The sequence below is a fragment of the Triturus cristatus genome, chromosome 3_1 (assembly GCF_964204655.1).
Source record: "Triturus cristatus chromosome 3_1, aTriCri1.1, whole genome shotgun sequence".
NCBI classification, from domain to species: Eukaryota; Metazoa; Chordata; class Amphibia; order Caudata; family Salamandridae; genus Triturus; species Triturus cristatus.
In genome coordinates, this window is record NC_140583.1 from 449677532 (window position 1) to 449696275 (window position 18744).

Sequence of the window (18744 nt, forward strand, 5' to 3'; positions counted from 1 at the left end):
TCCTCGCGAATTTCTCAAAATAGGTGGGGCGCTACGCTCCGCTCCTACCCTGAAAGTCTCGGGGGGATTCGTCAAGCGGGGGCTGAGATAAAAGGGGGGTCCCAAAACGCGTTTTTCCCATGCATTTTTCCATAGGACCTTTAGACAGGGCTACAGCCCGAACGGCTGAACAGAATTACTAGAAATTTGGCAGAGAGGTAGTCCTCAGGTCAAGGAAGTGCCTTTTGTAGGTTTGGTGTAAATCTGTTCAGTAGATTCTGAGAAAATAGCCTTTAAATCGATATATATATCTGAGCCAGCTTACGGTACGCTTACGGTACGCTTACCGTACGCGTACGGTGGCGTGCGCGAGCGCGATTCTGATTGGCTCTTAGATCTTAGTAAACATTCGAATCGGCCGAAACCAGGAAGCGGCGGCCGCCATTTCGTGTGTTTCACTCAGAAAAAAAAGAGTGATAACAAGAAAAGGGGGCAAGGAGGAGAGTTACAGACCCCCTTACATTTGTGAGGGGGTCAAAGAAGGACAGAAAAGTACAAAGAAAACATTTATTGATTTTAAAAAAAATCACGGGGTACGCGTACGGTAAGCGTACGGTAACAAAAAAAAAAAAAAAAAGAAATGAAATGCAGATTTAAGAGTTTAGATATTAGGGGGCTCTAAAAAGAGCCGTTGTGTTTATGAAGTTATTTTTTAGTGGTACCTACAAGTAAGTACCGATGCAGAGTCTAAGGTTCAAGAGGAAGACTCTGTTCCCTTCATCATTGAAGTGCACACCATCTCCTCTATACATGTCTTGCATGTCGTAACGCAAGTTGTTGTGGTAAATGGAACCCATACCATAGTCACGGAGGAAAGCAGAAACAGATTTGTTGACGTGCTTTCTTGCTTTGTCAATCTGCGGACAGAAATGATTGGACCAGTTCCATTTTTGCCTTTGGCATATGTTGGAAAACACAAAGGCAGTTTTAGGGAAAAGTGAAAACAGTTGTGCAAAGGTGTCCTTCATAAGCATTTCCAGACCTACCCCAGTCAAAGTGCCTAGGTCATTGCCACCACAGTGCACTATTATGAGGTCAGGGTGTTGGATTTGCATGAAGGATTTCACCAATGGCATCAATTGGTGCCACTTTAACCCTCTCTGACCAATCCATTTAATGTCTACATTTGGCAAAGCAAGGTCTCTCACAATACCTGTTTTCTCTGCAAACTTTTCACTCCAGAAGACATAGCTGTGTCCTACAATCCACACTGTGAACATCTTCAAAGGAGATCTGGATGCACTCAGGAGGTGTAATTCAGTAGAATGGTAAAAAGAAATGAAAGACAGTTTGGAAATGGAGGCATACATATTTTTTTATAAAAAAAAAGAACTGATTGGCTGTTTCATACCATTCTACACTAAAAACTAGGCTGTATGTGTAAATTTATAGAAGCATGTTTTGTATTGGTACAGAAAAATGTGTTACCAAAGAACAGTACTATGGATTTGCTGTAAGGGTTGAAAAGTCAAGCACTCTTGCTCTGTGGAATTGAAACATTGTCTGCTGAACTTCTGACCTAACTCCACACAGCAGTGTTCCATGAGCTGTTGCTATGGTAGCAGGCAGAAGTCAAGTTGGGGGAAGGGTACTAGGCAGAAGTCAAGTTGGGGGAAGGGTACTTTTGGAAAAGGTTTTTTTTTCAACCAATAGAAATGTGTGATTACATTTGAAAAAAAGGGGGAAGCACTGAGATTTGAAACTTACATGTATATGTGTGGAAAAATAGAGGGAAACTTTGCCATTATCTGGTTCTGCTGAGAGGAGAGAGGTGTAGAGAACAGAGATCCTGGCTCTGATAATCTGCTGTTTGAGTGCCACATTTCTTTCACAACTAACTAATTTTAAAGGTGAGTTTAGAGTTTGAGAGGAGATGTATATGGTAAATTAAGAAATGAATAATAGAAATGTAATTCTTTTTGTTGAAGTTGTGTTTATTATTTTCTGTTTTGGGAGAAATTTAAATGTGAGGAACATGTAAAATAATATGGACTATGTTTTCACGATAAATTAAGGTGTATTGGTATAAAAAAAGAATAGTTTAAGGGTTTGAGGTTGGACTCAGTAATGCAAATACATTCAGCATCACTAAGGCTGGTTGCCCTTGCTGGAATGTAGGCAGTCACCCAGGTTACACATGTTGGGAAATATAGGCAGAGATTTATTGTGTACAACTCTGGTAATTTTATATTTGCATTAGTAGGAAAAAGGGGGAGCGATTTTTTGGTGCAGAAGCAGACTCTTAGCACACACCCAGCTGCTTTCCATGTATAATCATGCACAGTATTTACAAGCGAGTGGGGTTTGAGGTTTCAGTCTGTAATGCAAATACATTCAGCATCACTAAGGCTGGTTGCCCTTGCTGGTATGTAGGCAGTCACCCAGGATACACATGGTGGTGGTCTGAAAAAGCAGTCTGGACATGGGCTTTTTAAAAAATCTGAAAAGTGGATTCATAATGTGTCAGTCTGTAAAAGTGATTATCACTTGCCAAAAAAAAAGAGCAGTAAGTGTGCTTTCAAATTGGCAAAGAAATTTCGTTTTGTGACTAATGTGAAAACATGACTCTGTGTGCAAATAGGAATTACAGGCAGAGATTTATTGCGTTTTGCTCTGGTGATTTCACAGTTGCATTAGTAGGAAAAAGGGGGAGCGATTTTTTGGTGCAGAAGCAGACTCTTAGCACACACCCAGCTGCTTTCCATGTATAATCATGCACAGTATTTACAAGCGAGTGGGGTTTGAGGTTTCAGTCTGTAATGCAAATACATTCAGCATCACTAAGGCTGGTTGCCCTTGCTGGTATGTAGGCAGTCACCCAGGATACACATGGTGGTGGTCTGAAAAAGCAGTCTGGACATGGGCTTTTTAAAAAATCTGAAAAGTGGATTCATAATGTGTCAGTCTGTAAAAGTGATTATCACTTGCCAAAAAAAAAGAGCAGTAAGTGTGCTTTCAAATTGGCAAAGAAATTTCGTTTTGTGACTAATGTGAAAACATGACTGTGTGCAAATAGGAATTACAGGCAGAGATTTATTGCGTTTTGCTCTGGTGATTTCACAGTTGCATTAGTAGGAAAAAGGGGGAGCCATTTTTTGGTGCAGAAGCAGACTCTTAGCACACACCCAGCTGCTTTCCATGTAGAATCATGCACAGTATTTACAAGCGAGTGGGGTTTGAGGTTTCAGTCTGTAATGCAAATACATTCAGCATCACTAAGGCTGGTTGCCCTTGCTGGAGTGTAGGCAGTCACCCAGGATACACATGGTGGTGGTCTGAAAAAGCAGTCTGGACATGGGCTTTTTAAAAAATCTGAAAAGTGGATTCATAATGTGTCAGTCTGTAAAAGTGATTATCACTTGCCAAAAAAAAGAGCAGTAAGTGTACTTTCAAATTGGCAAAGAAATTTCGTTTTGTGACTAATGTGAAAACATGACTCTGTGTGCATATAGGAATTACAGGCAGAGATGTCATGATTGAGATAGATAATTTTCGAAAACTAGAACCATTTTTAATGCAATTAAAAAAAAATTTAAATGAATAAATATTTTTTTGAGTGGGTATGGTAAGTCAAAAATATCATGGTCCCTTTTTTCCACTTCTCCACAATCACATTTTCAGTTTTTAATTGTAGTCTCTCATGGACCTTGTAATGTGATAATTGATTTTTAGTGTTTTTTAAAAAAAAATAATAATAATTACGCATATGGTAAAAAAATAAAAAAAAAGTTTTTAAAAACATATATAAAAAAAAGATGAAAGATAAGGTTGGCTCTTAAAAGAGCCGTTGTGTTCATGCAGGGACAGAGGAAAGAAAGATTGGGAAAATTAGTCTCTGCGACAAGTGTGCTGATCTATTTTGTTGTTCACTAGGGAAACACTGGTCTCCCTATGACAAATTAGATCATGACAAGAGGCGCATCGAATATCAACCCTCAGAAATCGAGGGTTAATTTCCAGAGGGCCAGCAAAAGGAGATGCTCCCCCCACAGATGAAGGGCTCACCTGACCTGCAGAAGAAGGACTCGGCCCTGCAGATGATGGTCCAGGCTGAGCTGCTGTGGATGTGCTTGGTTGACTTTCTGAAGGGTTACCTCCAGTAAGTCGAGCATGTGTCCTTCTGTGTACATCCTTGAGGTGTCTCATCATGGTATGATTCCCAAAGGAATACTTCCTGTCAGGATTACCTCTTGAAAGTACACGCTTACACAGCTTACAAGTTACTAAGGGTGCATTTACCTTTTGCTGGCCTTCAGGAAAAGTAAAATAATCCCATACATAAGAGGTCTTTTGTTTCCTCGCTCTCTGCCTCAAGGTAGTGCTGCTAGTGCTAGCCTCACTCTCAGAAGGGCTCTGCTGTTCTGCCATCGTATCACAAAGACAACCCAGCTCCTTCTCCTAAGGGATCACAAGCAGAAATGAGGGGAATGAGTGTGGTGTAGGAGAGTTCTAGAACTGAAAGTAGTTTCAACCAATCAAAAGTTGTGATTCATGATCACATGACCTACCGTACGCTTACGGTACGCTTACGGCAAAAGTACGCATGCGCGTAAAAAAGACACGCGCTTGCGCGCATAACAGTCACTCCCCGACACTTCCGCGTAACGTGCGCGTGTAGCGTACACGTCCCACGCGGAGTACGCGCGGCTACGCAAATTGCGTAACTATACGCAAACAGCGTAGATAAATTACGGACATTGCATAAACCGTACGCTTACCGTAAGCTTACGGTACGCGTACTAAAAAAAAAATTTAAAAAAAAAGGAAAAAATGTATTGCTAATAAATTTTACCTGTTTATTTTATAAAATATATTTAAAAAAACATATTATAGAATTTTAAAAATTTAACCATAGTCTTTAAAAAAGGATAGAAAATTAAAATAAAAAAATGTTAAAAAAAATAGAAGAAAAAAAAAATTAGCATTTAAAAAACCTTGCAAATTCACTGAAAAAACCATGGGTTTCACACACGTTATAGTTAGGAATTAGCATTTAAAAAACCTTGAAAATTCACTGAAAAAACCATGGGTTTCACACACGTTATAGTTAGGAATTAGCATTTAAAAAACCTTAGAAATTCAATGAAAAAACCAAAGGTTTCACACATGTTATAGTTAGCTGGACATTTCACTCGTAAAAAACCAATGAAATTCCCCCGTTATAGTTAGTTCAGCTAACTATAACTCGCGCGCCCGCAATGCACTGCTGATGACGTCACATATTACATCACTCATGACATGGTCAGTGACATCACTCATGACATCACTGATGACATCTCAAATGACATCACTGATGACATCACTGATGACATCATCCTTGTGATAGAGTGGCAGACCTCCTCTTCCCCTAATATAACCTTTGATACACACATTCAAAAATAGAAATTAAAATTTTAAAAACAATGGACATACCAATACCAGTTACAACAACCTATACAGTAATTCTAAGATCCACATACACATCCACTCATTCACCAACAGTCCTATACAGTCACTCATACATGTACTCACTCATCATATGTACTCATACACCTATACATCCTGTTACACAATGCCACTCATCCATAGAGGTACTCACACACATAGTCACTCATGCTAAAAAAGAATCAAACATACATTTACTTGCATATACAGTTATACACACACCACCACACTTACTTCTACGGAAACTTACACATACTTAGTCTTTTAAACAATCACTTATAGAAACACATACTTATTTATACAGGAACTCTTTCAATCTCTCACTCTCACATATACTCGCTTATATACAACAATAGTCACATATACTAGTTTAAAACATATGTAGTTACTCATAAAGACACTATTGAGACAGTCATTCACTCACTAACACACCCATACACTCACTCATCCACCCATAGAGTCCTGCACACATGCTGTCTTCAACACATACAAAGAGTGAGTCATTCATTCATGCACCTATGCACTACGTAATACCCCCACCGAACCATGCAGACACTCAGACTGATACTCATAAAACCAACTAATAACCTATATAGACACCCATGTAGCTACTCACCAACCCATATTATATTTAAATATATTTTTATTGCAGAAATCAGTAAATCGTTACATAATCGACCAGCATTATATAACAAGCAAGATCAATGAGACACACCCCTCCGTCCCACCGCCGTAAGTTTCTTACACAGCCATTCAGCCCACAACCCTAGGGTCGGGCGGCGAAATTCAATGGGGGCTCAGAAGGATGTCGAGGCTGGTCCGGATGATCCACTGTCCGTCATCTGCTTTTCCAAACAAGCCTATAAACCCAGAAAGAAAAACCCCACCCTCAAAAACGCTACGAACCAAGGAGAACCCACCCACCCCCGCCATCAGCGCACGGCAACAACCTCAACAGGATCTGCTAAAGGACCCATGGGGAAAGCAACAGAGCTGAAAAGTGCAATCGTCTATCGGGACTTGGGGCGAGCTGCTTCCTCACTTTCAGAGTCGCTGGGGGCGCAATAATCCCTAAGGGCCTGCACTAACGTCTCCCACTCCAGCGCTGCCTCCTGTGCCTTCTCATTACGCTGCCTCCAAGCTAGCTGGTATCTTAGCGTGCTCTCCCCCACCGCCCACTTCAAAAGTTCGCTGTGCCACCGGCTTCCTGTCGGACCAGCTCGTGCCTTCCAGTTCCTGGTCACCTCTCGTTTAGCAAGGAGCAGCCCTAAATCAATGAACTTGCTAGATATTTTGTTCTTGGGGGTATGAGGGAACCAGTGCAGGAGTCCCACCGCCGCGTCAAACGATAAGGATCTCCCCGTCGTCTCCTCCAGGGTCTTCCCCACTTCTACCCAATAGGATGACAATCCCGGGCAGGCCCACAGCATGTGAAGAAGGTCCGCCTCCTGGGCCGGGCACCTGGGGCATTCCGCCGAATTCGTAGCAAAATATCGCCTGATTTTCACCGGGGTCAGATATGCTCTATGGAGCACGTAGTAGTGGACCAATTGAAAGCGGGCGTGGCGTGTGCCCTTCCAGGCTCGCCGCACCAGCAGGGACCAGGTCGTCTCCGGGATCTCCTTGCCAATGTCCTCCTCCCAACGGTTTCTCAGAGTAGTGAGGGGAGCCAGCCCCTCATTGATCAGTCTGCCGTAAAGGCAAGTGACCGCCTTCACCGTGCCCGCAGACATCATCACGTATTGGCATACCGGGGATAAAGGAGGTTCCTCCTGCCCGCATTTCCAGTGCGCCTGGATCGCTCGGACAAGGGCCGAGTGCAGCAGAAAGTCGCCGCGGGGAATCCCGAAGCGATCAATGAGCTCCTGAAAGGGCAAGAGCGCCCCGTCCTCGTATAGGTCACCTATTAGCTGTAGGCCGGCGTCCTCCCAGTTCGCCAACCGTGACCAATCGCCACCATGGGGCAAAGCCGTTAGCATCCCCAGAGGTATTTCGGGCGCATACGGTGTTCTCAGGTGGCCCCGGGCGTGAGCTCGGTTCCAGCACAGGCGAACGGTCCGCTCCTCCATCGACAAGTCCTGCAAGGCCAACCGTTGTCGCATCGCTATGAAGGAGAGAACATGCCTGGCCATACCCGTTCCCCTCCTGTCTTCTGGGCCCCGGAATTCCCGGGCGATCTCCTGGGTGAAGGTCTGGAGCTGCGCCGCTAAATAATACTTTTCGAAGTCCGGCACCGCAAGCCCACCCTCAGCCTTCGGCCGCATCAGGGTCTTGAGGGCCACCCGCCGGCGGCCCGAGCCCCAGAGGAATCCGACTATCATTGATCGTTATAGTCGAAACGTGGCCGGTGGGACCCAGATCGGTAGTGTCCGGAAATAATATAACAGCCGGGGAAGCGCCACCATTTTAAGCAAAGCAATCCGCCCTGCCACCGAGAGCGGTAGCGTGGCCCAGAAGTCCATACTGCCTCGAAGTGCTCGAGTGCCGCGGGCAATGGTCCCATCCAGGAGGTCAGAAGGTTCATGATAGACGTACACCCCCAGGTACTTAAAGCAGTCGGGTTCCCATCTAATCTCCCTACTTAGAGCAGGGGTAGGGGTGCCCCTGCGAACCGGGAAAAGACAGGTCTTAGTCCAATTCACTCGGAGGCCCGAGACCTCCCCAAACTCCGTGAGCGCCGTCGCAGCTCCATGTAAGGCAGCGAGCAGGTCCTCTAGGAAGAGCAGCAGGTCGTCTGCATACAGCGAAATGTAGTGCGGGCCCGAAGGAGTCCACAGGCCCGTGTAATGGGCTCCCGACCGGAGATGCAGCGCAAGTGGCTCCACCGCCAGCGCAAAGAGAAGTGGGGATAACGAACATCCCTGCCTCGTGCCTCGCTCCACCGGATATTGTGAGGAAATCAGCGGTCCCGCCCGAACCCTGGCCGATGCCGAGGCGTACAGAACCCTGGTCCATCTGATGAAGCCCTCACCGAGGCCGAACCTCCGTAGCACAGTGCAAAGGTAGTCCCATTCCAGGCTATCAAAAGCCTTCTCTAAGTCTACCGATAAGACAACCGGGCACGGGGCGTCCACAAGCGGTTCCCCTAGCAAGCGGAACAACCTGCGAATGTTCATGGTCGTGTTACGCCTGGGGATAAAGCCAGCCTGGTCCTCATGTACCAAGGAGCTCATGTGTCCTAGTAGCCTCGAGGCCAAGATGCTGCTCAGTATTTTATAGTCAACCGTCAGCATTGATAAGGGACGGTAAGACCCCGGATCGGATGAGTCCCTTCCGGGCTTGAGGAGCGGGACCACCAATGCCTCGCACATCGAGCCCGGGAGTCGCCCAAGCCTCTTCGCCTCTCTGTATACTATCAACAACCTAGGGGCTAGGAGATCAGCATAAGCTGCATAGAACTCCACAGGAAGGCCGTCCAGGCCCGGGGTCTTATTCCTCGCCATCTTTTTAATGGCGCTACGGATCTCTCCCAGTTCTATGTCGGACCCCAGGGCTTTCGCCACGTCCTGCTCCACTGTTCGGATCTCTAGAGGCCGTAGATAATTATCGAGCAGGTCAGGGTCTCGGGCAGAGCGACTGCGGTACAAGCGTTCGTAATATTGCCGGTAGCAGCTCAGAATCGCAGGCTGAGTGTACACCTCGGTTCCGTCTGCCTTGCGCATGGACGTCGTCAGTGAGGACTGACGCGTAGGGTTGGCCAGGCTACTCACCAACCCATGCAGCCACTTATACACAAAGTGAGAGACTAATACAGATATTTACATATTTAAACATTACTCACTAAGCCATGTATTCACTATGATACACTTAATCAGTCAGTTACACAATCAATTTTTCAAAAACAAATCATCCATTTAGACACTTATATACCCATTTATTCTTCCATCGACCTTGAGATATACATATATAAAACATATTTAATTTTCAGAAACACACACATTCACTGGATGATGTCATCAGTGATGTCATCAGTGATGTCATTTGAGATGTCATCAGTGATGTCATGAGTGATGTCACTGACCATGTCATGAGTGATGTAATATGTGACGTCATCAGCAGTGCATTGCGGGCGCGCGAGTTATAGTTAGCTGAACTAACTATAACGGGGGAATTTCATTGGTTTTTTACGAGTGAAATGTCCAGCTAACTATAACATGTGTGAAACCTATGTTTTTTTCATTGAATTTCTAAGGTTTTTTAAATGCTAATTCCTAACTATAACGTGTGTGAAACCCATGGTTTTTTCAGTGAATATATATATATATATATTCTAACACACATATACATACCTATGTGTGTTACACCTGTCAGCCTTAGGGTGGCCTTCCCATAAAACCTTTGACCTTAATCCTCCTGTTTTTGCTGAATTGGTTTTTATTGACCTTAGGACCCTTCACACTTTTCCACTGCTAACCAGTGCTAAAGTACTTGTGCTCTCTCCTCCATTAAACCTGGTGAAATTGGCTTATACCCAACTGGCACATTTAACTTACTTATAAACCCCTACTAAATTGGTACTGCATGTACCCGGGCCTGTAAAGTAAATGCTACTAGTGGATCTGCAGAACTGATTGTTCCACCCACTTAAGTGGCCATTTAAACCTGCCTCAGGCCTGCCATTGCAGCATTTGTGTGCAGTTTTTAATTGCCTTTTCAACAAGGCAAAATAAACCTTTTGCAAACCTTCCTTTTTAATACATATAAGTCACGTCTAGCACAGATCCTAAACAGCTCATAGGGCTAAAAGTAGTGTATTTAAAATGCTGGACATGTACTTTTACCTTAAATATGTCCTACTACTGCAAGGCCTGCCTCCATAGGATAGCAATACCTTTTTTACATTTAATAACAATTGGGGACAAACAGACAGACACCCACCTCAAGAAAATACCCTTTCAGCCTCAGAGGGCCACATACATTTTGCAAAAATGGAAGCAGAGAACTTTGGGTCATTGCCAAGTTTAGGCGGAGAGCAGCTCTTTTATATGGAGCAACCTACAGCAACACACTGAATCTGCTCACCTCAAATGTTTGTTTTTCTAGCAAACTTTTTAAGCATAAGATTAGCACAGTGCCATCCAAGACCTGATAAATGACAAAAGCCTTTTACCACTCTAGGCTTTGTATTACAGCTTTGGATTGCTAAAATATCATCCAAGCCAACCTGGAATGAATAAAAGCAACCTCTGAAGCATGTCTTTTGCTCTAGTTAGAGTTCTTCAGAGAGATATAGCTTTGTGCAGACAAAAGGGAGCACCCTTTTTTCAAAATCTATGTGGCACTCCAAGTCTGAAAGTGTACTATCTTGAGATATAGATAGACAGATAGATAGACAGATAAGATAGATGTATTGAGGAACTTGGAAGCTTCCGGTCTGTCAATGAACTCATCAGCTTGGGGGTTGGAGTGAGCATCATGAGTCCCCTGTAGTCCACACAGACTTGCGTTCTGGGGTGGCACCCGGTGGGGCGGTCTTGGATAACAGTACAACTGGGCTTGATCTGGTACTCTTAGAGGGCTCAATCACCCCTAACACCATAATCCCAGAGACCTCCTCCTTGATACTGGCTCTCACCTTATCCAAAAACGTGTACATTTTGTTTTTTAACAGGCATACCGTCTCCAGTGTCTACGTCATGGGTACACAATGTGCCCCAGCAAATTGAGATAGTCACAGCTGCTCCAGGGTCAGAGTTGGGGAGAAGTTTACTTCCACTACTGACTCATTGTGCTCCTGGGTAGCCAGGAGGTTAGGGAGAGGTTCACTCTCCTCTTTTACTCCGTTATCTGTCACCAAGAGCATGGTGACATCCGACTACTCAAAGTGCGGTTTGAGGTGGTTTATATGGTGCACCCTTAGAGGGTTCCTAGGGGCTTGGAGACCCACTAGGTAGGTGGCCTCCCCCTTCGGCTTATTCACCTCATGTGGGCTGTCCAACGGTCTTGGTGAGCTCTTGGTTCTATAGGATCCATTACCCGCATCTTCTGACGAGGATGCTGAAACTCCATCAGAGTAGCATTCTGTTTGTACCATGCCCTTCAGGGTCTGTAGACTCTCTCAATAAGTCTATTGGTTTGAGGGTGATAGGGTGTGGAGCACTTGTAGCTTACCCCACACTCATCCCATATGGACTTCATTTACACTGGCATGAGGTTGATGGCTTTGTCAGACACTGTCAGACACCACTTCCTTAGGGAATGCTATGCTATACAGGTCAAAATCAACCAAGGAAGCCTTTAGCTTTCTCCCCTGTTTTCCCGCTGACCTGGCAGATGGAGCAGAACGTGTCTGTGGCTATCTTCTTCCGGGGCCATTGAGATGGGGGCAAGCCTGACAAAGATCATTTTCTAACCCAAATGTCCTGGCAGAGGTTTATCATGAGCCAACCTCAGTAAGAAGACCATGTAATACTGGGGAAGCACTAGCACACAGGCTGCACTAGGCCCAGGAACCTTAGTCTCACTGTATAGGAGGTTATTCTCCAAGAGATAAGGTGATCTCCAGGGGTATTACCTGCTTTGTGGGTCACAACTTTTCACCAAGCTCCCTCTACAGTTGGGCACTCTTTCTGCACCTTGCAGAGTTCCTACCCAACTTGCAATTAAGCAAGCTCAGGCAGCTCTCCTCAGGCAGCAATTTCCTTCATGATAGGCTCAGGGACTTCTTCATCAGGTGACGACAACAGGCCCTGACAACCTAGACTGTTAACTTCAGGGGCTGGTTTTACATACCCTTGCCCTTCCTCTTTTTGGCAGCAGCCCGGGTCACTCTTTAAGAATTCCTTGACTCTCCTCTTGGGCGGCTATGGAAATTGTGGTCATACAGCCCCTTTTAAGTAAACCTAACATCTCTAGGTGTGACCTGAGCTGCACTTCCTTTCAGTGTGCTCTAGGTCCTTGCCCAATAGACAATCTACAGGCACAGCATGGCTTACAGCTATCTTTGGAGAACTTGAGACCCCCCCACCCCCCACTCAAAGGGAACCACAGCCACAGGGTAGTTGCTCTCACTGTTGTATGTGACTGTGACCTGGTGGAATGTATGAGGAATGACCTATTCTAAGGATACCAGATGACACCTCAATGTAGTCACACTGGCTCCTGTGTCTCTCAGAGCCTCCACCCTTCGCCCACTGATGGTGACCCACTGCCTATACTTAAAAGTATTAGAAGGCATAATGGTTTTTGGCACCATCACTCTATCCCCCAGGGACATTAAAGTATACTCTTCTCTCCCCCATGCTAACTGGGGGCACCTCCTCGCCAAGTGTTACACTGGCTGACCCAGGTATCTGCTCACCCGGTGGTGGGTTGTGCCTTCTTGGGGCATTTGGTGTCTCCCATGGAGTGCCCATATTTGTAACACTCAGTACACACTGGGGGGGAAGGTGAACCTCCTTCTCCGTTTGTAAAATAACCCCTTTCGTTTAGGGACAGACTGGGACTGATTACTGTTGTTCCCATGGGAATTATTTTCAGAGCCTTTAGAGAAATCCTTATTTGTAAGTTTTCTCCCCCTCTTTTTTATGATGGGGCCCCTGCCCACCCTTCTGTTGATTCCCCCAGATACCCTTTTGAACACTCAAGTGCTGACCCAGAGGCCCATCTCCTTAGAAATCTTCCTGGGGTTAGTGAGCTTACCATCAATCAGGTGCTGACACAGATCGGTAAAACAGATATTGAACATGTGCTCTTAGTATCAGATTAAGCAATCCAGTAAAATCATCAACTTGGCTGCCCCGTACCCAACCATTCAGTGCCTTGCTGGCGTAATCTATGAAATCTACTCAAAAGTGGCTCTGGAACTTTTGGATATCCTGGAACCTAATCTAGTATTTCTCTAGGTGGAGCCCAAACTTGGGGACAAGGATGGTTTTCATGGGAGTGTACCTCATCAGGTACCGCACATCCAGTGTAAGGTGTCCCTCGTCACTGTAGGCATGTGTTTCCAGAGTGATCCCCCCACCCCATATTCTTCTGGGACACTTTGCAATATAAGGGCGAGCAGATAGGTAGAAAACCATTTGTCAATATCATCCCATACCACACTGGGCACTAGATCTTTAGGTATGTGGACTGTCCTGTGTCCCTCAGGCACTGCTGCCACCATGGTTGCTGGGCTCTGCTTTCCTAGTTCTCTTTTCATGAGCCATTTTTCTCTACTCTGCCTCCATGGTCAGTTTCTTTTCCTTTATCTTAAGCTTAGCCATCTGCAGCCTAAACTCCTGATCAACATTATGGCCTGCCAGCTCCTTTGGGGACAGGCCTAGGAAGGTCACACTGCTTTCTGCTCTGGAAGGGAATTCCAATTCAGGAGACCAGCAATTCCCCTCTCATGTGTGCTGGATCTCTGGGCCTGCACCCAGATCCTGGTCCTGCTCCTCCACACCTCCCTCGCCTGGGCCCTCAGGAACTGGTGAGCCTCCACACAGGCCCTAAGAGCAGCTTTCTGAAGCTCCAACTTCTTGATGCCTTTATTCGTTTGAAGTTCCAGGCCCTTCCCTTACAGAACTCCTTGAGCTCAACCACAGTGTAGCTCTCCAGGTTGATTCGCTCGAATTCCATTTCTGCAGGTATGGTCACAGACAGTCGGGTAGAATGAGAAAGAATTTGGAAAAAGTAAAATGCCAATCAAGTAGAATTATAAAAACTTGAACTGGTTTGAAATTATTTATCTGGGATTTTAGAGTAACACAAAATCACTGTAAGGCACAAACAAGTCCTAATCCAACCTCTGAATACTATTGTAGGAATTTGGGTTACTGGTTGAGGGAGGTTAAAACCCTACTCAACTAGCAACCACAATTCTTGTCAGGTTGAAACATAAGCAAACCCCTGGTAGCTGGGCACAAAAGAAGTCAGGCTGAACTTAGAGGCAATGTGTAAAGAAGTTATGCAGTTCTTTAAACAGTAATAAAGTGAAAACACAACGCAAGAAAAATTCCACACCAATTTAGAAAAATATAGAATAATTTATTACATTATTTTAAACCAAAACATTAAAACTCCAGTCAGTAGAATTGGAAATAGGCAATTTTAAAGATTTAAGTCAAAACTGTGCTGAGAAGCACAAAGCACTAACTGCAGTTATCTGGTTGCATCGGACCGGACAGAGTCAAAAGATAAGGTCGACCGATGAAGCGCAGGGCGGTTATAGGGACCAAGTTAGGTCCGCTGAACAAAGTACCTTAAATCCTGGTTGCAGAGTGCTGCGTGATCCTGTATTGAGTATGCACCGCACAGCAGTGGTACAGAGGGACTGCGGGTAGAGATGAGAAGTCCTGCGTCGGAGATGATTCTTGCAGGGGTGGGTCTGACAGAGCCGTTGATGGGGCTTGCAATGCGATGTCTTCGTCGAGGTTGCTATGGACAAGAGCTTGCGATGCAAAGTCCTGCATGGTAGATTTGTCACACAGCAACATTTTCGAGAAGCTGCATGCTGCGTAGTCCGCTCCGTGTCGTAGATGTAGTGGCAGTTTCGATGCAGAGCTGCCAGGAGATGAATCACGATGTGTTAGTTCTGCCCAAAAGACCACAGTTAAGCAGGCAGTGCACCTTCAAGCCCCCTTTCAAGGGTCCAGGACTGGGATGGCAGCACTTGGGAGGGGAAGACTCACAACATGCATGGTCCAGGTGCTGGGTTCAGGACACATGGAACCTTTTCTGGCTCTGAGGCTCTGAGCGGGGCACCAACTAGCCCTTGGTGTCAGTCCGGGAGTCCTAGGTTCAAGATGCAGATCCAGTCCTCATCAGGCAGCAGAGTAGTATTCCTTCTTGCAGAGCAGCACACCAGTCATTCTGAGTCTTCCATAGGCCCAGAGGTGTGCTAAGGAGTCAGGTCTGAGGGTCCAATATTTATACTAGGTGTCAACTTTGAAGTGGGAGAACCTTCTATGCCCTCTCTCCCTACAGAGGTGTCGAGAATTTCCTGCCTTCCTGCCCGACCACAGCTTGTCTGTTGGCAAAATAGACTGGTACAAAACAGTTTGTGAGTATGCTGTGACAGAGACTTTGTGATATGCAAGTGTGGTTGGTGATAACTTCTCACCTCATCCTGCCAGATGTGGCCCATCCTACCAACACCTATTCTCCCTTTGATTTCACAATATACAAAGTCCAACTGCCAGCTACACTAGTAATGTGATACAGGCAACAGATGTTTAGGACAAGAGAATGCCAACTTTCTAAAAGTGCTGCAGCAACAAATGATAGACGGAATGCCGAATGAATCAAACGTTCAACTTAGTCAAGGGATATGGGATAAATCCATTTTTTTTTTTGCTTACTACACTACCCCAGTTTGGACCCAGACAAATGCAAATCAGTCTTGACCCTGCTCCTCATGGGAACAGTCCAGCCTGAACTGCCAAGCTGGGTCTTCACTGTACCAGAAGCAAGCATCCTTGACCGGTTTCGGGGTAACACCCCTCTTCAGACAGGCTCACTTGAATCCAGTGGCACAGAGAGAAAGGGGCCCACATCTTGGCATACCCATCCCGCTTAGGGTGAAAAGTGCTGCAGCAACAAATGATGGGTTGAATGAGTCAAACATACCCCCAGTCAATAGATCTGGGTTAAATCCATCGCTCTTTTGCTCACTAAGCCAGCCCAGTTTGACCCAGCCATATGCAAATCAGCCTTGACCCTGTTCCTCATGGGAACAGTCCAGCCCGAACTGCCAAGCCGGGTCCTCCCTAGATTGGAAACAAGCATCCTGGGACCAGTTTCGGGGTAATACCCCTCATCAGCCAGGCTAGCTTGAATCCAGAGGCACAGCGAGCAAAGGAACCCACAACTGGGCATACCCATCCCACTTGGTCAAAAAGTGCTGCAGCAACAAATGATGGACAGAATGCTGAATGAATCAAACATGCGCCGCAGTCAAGAGATTCGGGTTAAATCCATTGTTCTTTCTAAAAGTGGCATTTTCAGAACTGGGACTTAAAATCATACTTTACTATTAAAGAGGGTTTTAAATTACAATTCTTTAGGGACCAAACCAGACTCCCCTACCTGCTCCCAATTGAAAGTTAGCACTTATTAAATGCAATGTAGCAATACAATGTTATCCTATAGGGGAGGTAGGCCTTGCTTGCAGTAGCGAAAAAAGAATTTAAGAGTGTTTCACTACCAGGACATGTAAAACTTAAAAGTACATGTCTAACCTTTTAAATACACTGCACCCAGTCCTACGGGTTCCCCGAGGGCTACCCTAGGGGTGACGTATATGTATTAAAAAGGAAGGGTTAGGCCTCACAAAAAGATTTAATTTACCAGGTTGAAATGGCAGTTTAAAACTGCACACACCGGCTGCACTAGTGAGCCTGATACATGAAGGCTACTTAAGAGGGTTGCACAATGTGTGCTGCAGGCCCACTTGCAGCCATTAATGTACGAGCCCTGGGTAAGTGTAGTACCACTTTATAAGGGACTTACAAGTAAATTAAATGTGGCAACTGGATGTAAGCAATTCTTACCAAGTTTTAGCGAGGAAGCACCCTTACTTTAGTACTGTCCTAAGGCCAACATAAAACAAGATCAGCAAAAATGGAGGAGTAAGGCAAAAGGTTAGTGGCAAGACCACCCAAAAGCTGACAGGTCTAACACTTTGCATTAAAAAAAACTTTAGAAATGCACAGAAAATACCGAAGGTTAAAGGGACATTATAGCAAGGTGAAAATTTCAGTTAAAACATACTATTTTGAACAAACAAAACTACTGAAATTCACCCAGATATAGTTCTCAAGTAACTAATCCTCGAGCCCTAAAGTAGCTATAACTCACATCCTTGCTATGCACTGCTTATGACTTCATATGTGACATCACTCATGACACGTTCTATTACATCACTGATCGCATGACTGCAACATGTGAAATTACATCATTGATGAGAACATTATGCACAGCGGGGTTATTCTAATGTAATCCAACATCATATTGAAAAATCATCAAATTTAAAGCAGCGTTGAGATACATAATAAAACACAATCTACATACAGAGCAAGCTCTGTGTTTAATCTAGGGTAAGTTCCAATAAATTACCTAGATATATCCCTCTCTCTTTCTCTTGGGGAACATAGTTGTAAGAAACTGCCCTCTTTTTGCATGGTTGTCCCCACTTTTTGCTGAACTGCTGATGTACTTTGACTGAGTGTGCCCTGGGCTTCTGTCAAATTACCAGACTCTTCCTGCTATTGGAAGTGCATGTTTTAGTCTATCATTCACAGTGTAAACCCAAAAGTTAAAATCAGTATAGGAGGAACTGAGAAGCTTATTAAAACAAACAAAGAATTCTATTTATGTCACATTACCCTGTGGGTGTAATACAAGGGAAAAATTGGTAAAGCAATGAGCAGATGTGGAAATATTGGCAAGGAAAACGTTCAGCAGGTAGTTTGCCCAGACCTGAAGTGTAGAAACAGAGAGCATCTATGTTCATGATGATTACTCTAATACTACTTTTAATAGAGCACTTAAGGGAGAGATTTTATAGCCGGTAGGAATGGCTACGACGAGGTCTGATCTGGAAGAGTACTGTAGCCAAGTTGCAAAAAGTAGATCAATAGTATTATTAATCATTATGGGCCTGATTTAGTAATTGGCAGGCACACTTCCAGCCTGCGGCGGTTGGGAAAACGCCGACAAGCAAGCAGCATCCAGACCGCCAGATTGAGATATCATCGACGGGGCTGGTGTTGTGCCTGCACGCAGTCATGGCGGCAGAATGCTGCGTCTCTAGTTAAACGCCTCAGCCAATGCCGGCCATGCTGAAATGCAACAGGGCCGTCGGGCGCACTGAATCCCTGCAGCACGGTCTGCAGGAGCAACAGAGCGCGCAACCGTGCAGATGGCATGGGGGCACGCATGTCACCATGCCACTCGCTCTGGAGACATGTTTTCACCCTGAAAACATGCCTTTCCGCCGTACTTTTAATGGTGGGGAGCCCACCATAAAAAGGTCGGCGGAAAGGCAGGTCGTAATGGCCACGGCAGTGCAGAGGCCAGAAGCGCTGCCATTCACCTACGCCGTGAGAGATCAGCTCTTGGTGGAGGAGGCGGTCTGACCAACCACATCGAAATCCGGCAGTCGGGCCACCTGGTATGCAGGCGGTCAGACTGACAATAAACAATGGCAGTCCCGGGACTACCAACATCTAAATAAGGCCCAATATCTCTTAAATCAGTTTCTGGATATATTGGTTGTTTAGCACAGGGGAACAGAAAGTAGAAGACATGCTACTGCTTAGAGGACTTTTCAATTTGTCAAAATAACTTCTTCAT

At 45.2% G+C, this 18744-nt stretch overlaps 1 protein-coding gene across 1 annotated transcript in view; it reads right to left on the reverse strand.

Annotated features, from left to right (window-relative positions):
* USP8 (ubiquitin specific peptidase 8) overlaps positions 1 to 18744 on the reverse strand; it is a 724285-nt gene that overhangs the window by 473595 nt on the left and 231946 nt on the right. The window lies entirely within an intron of this gene.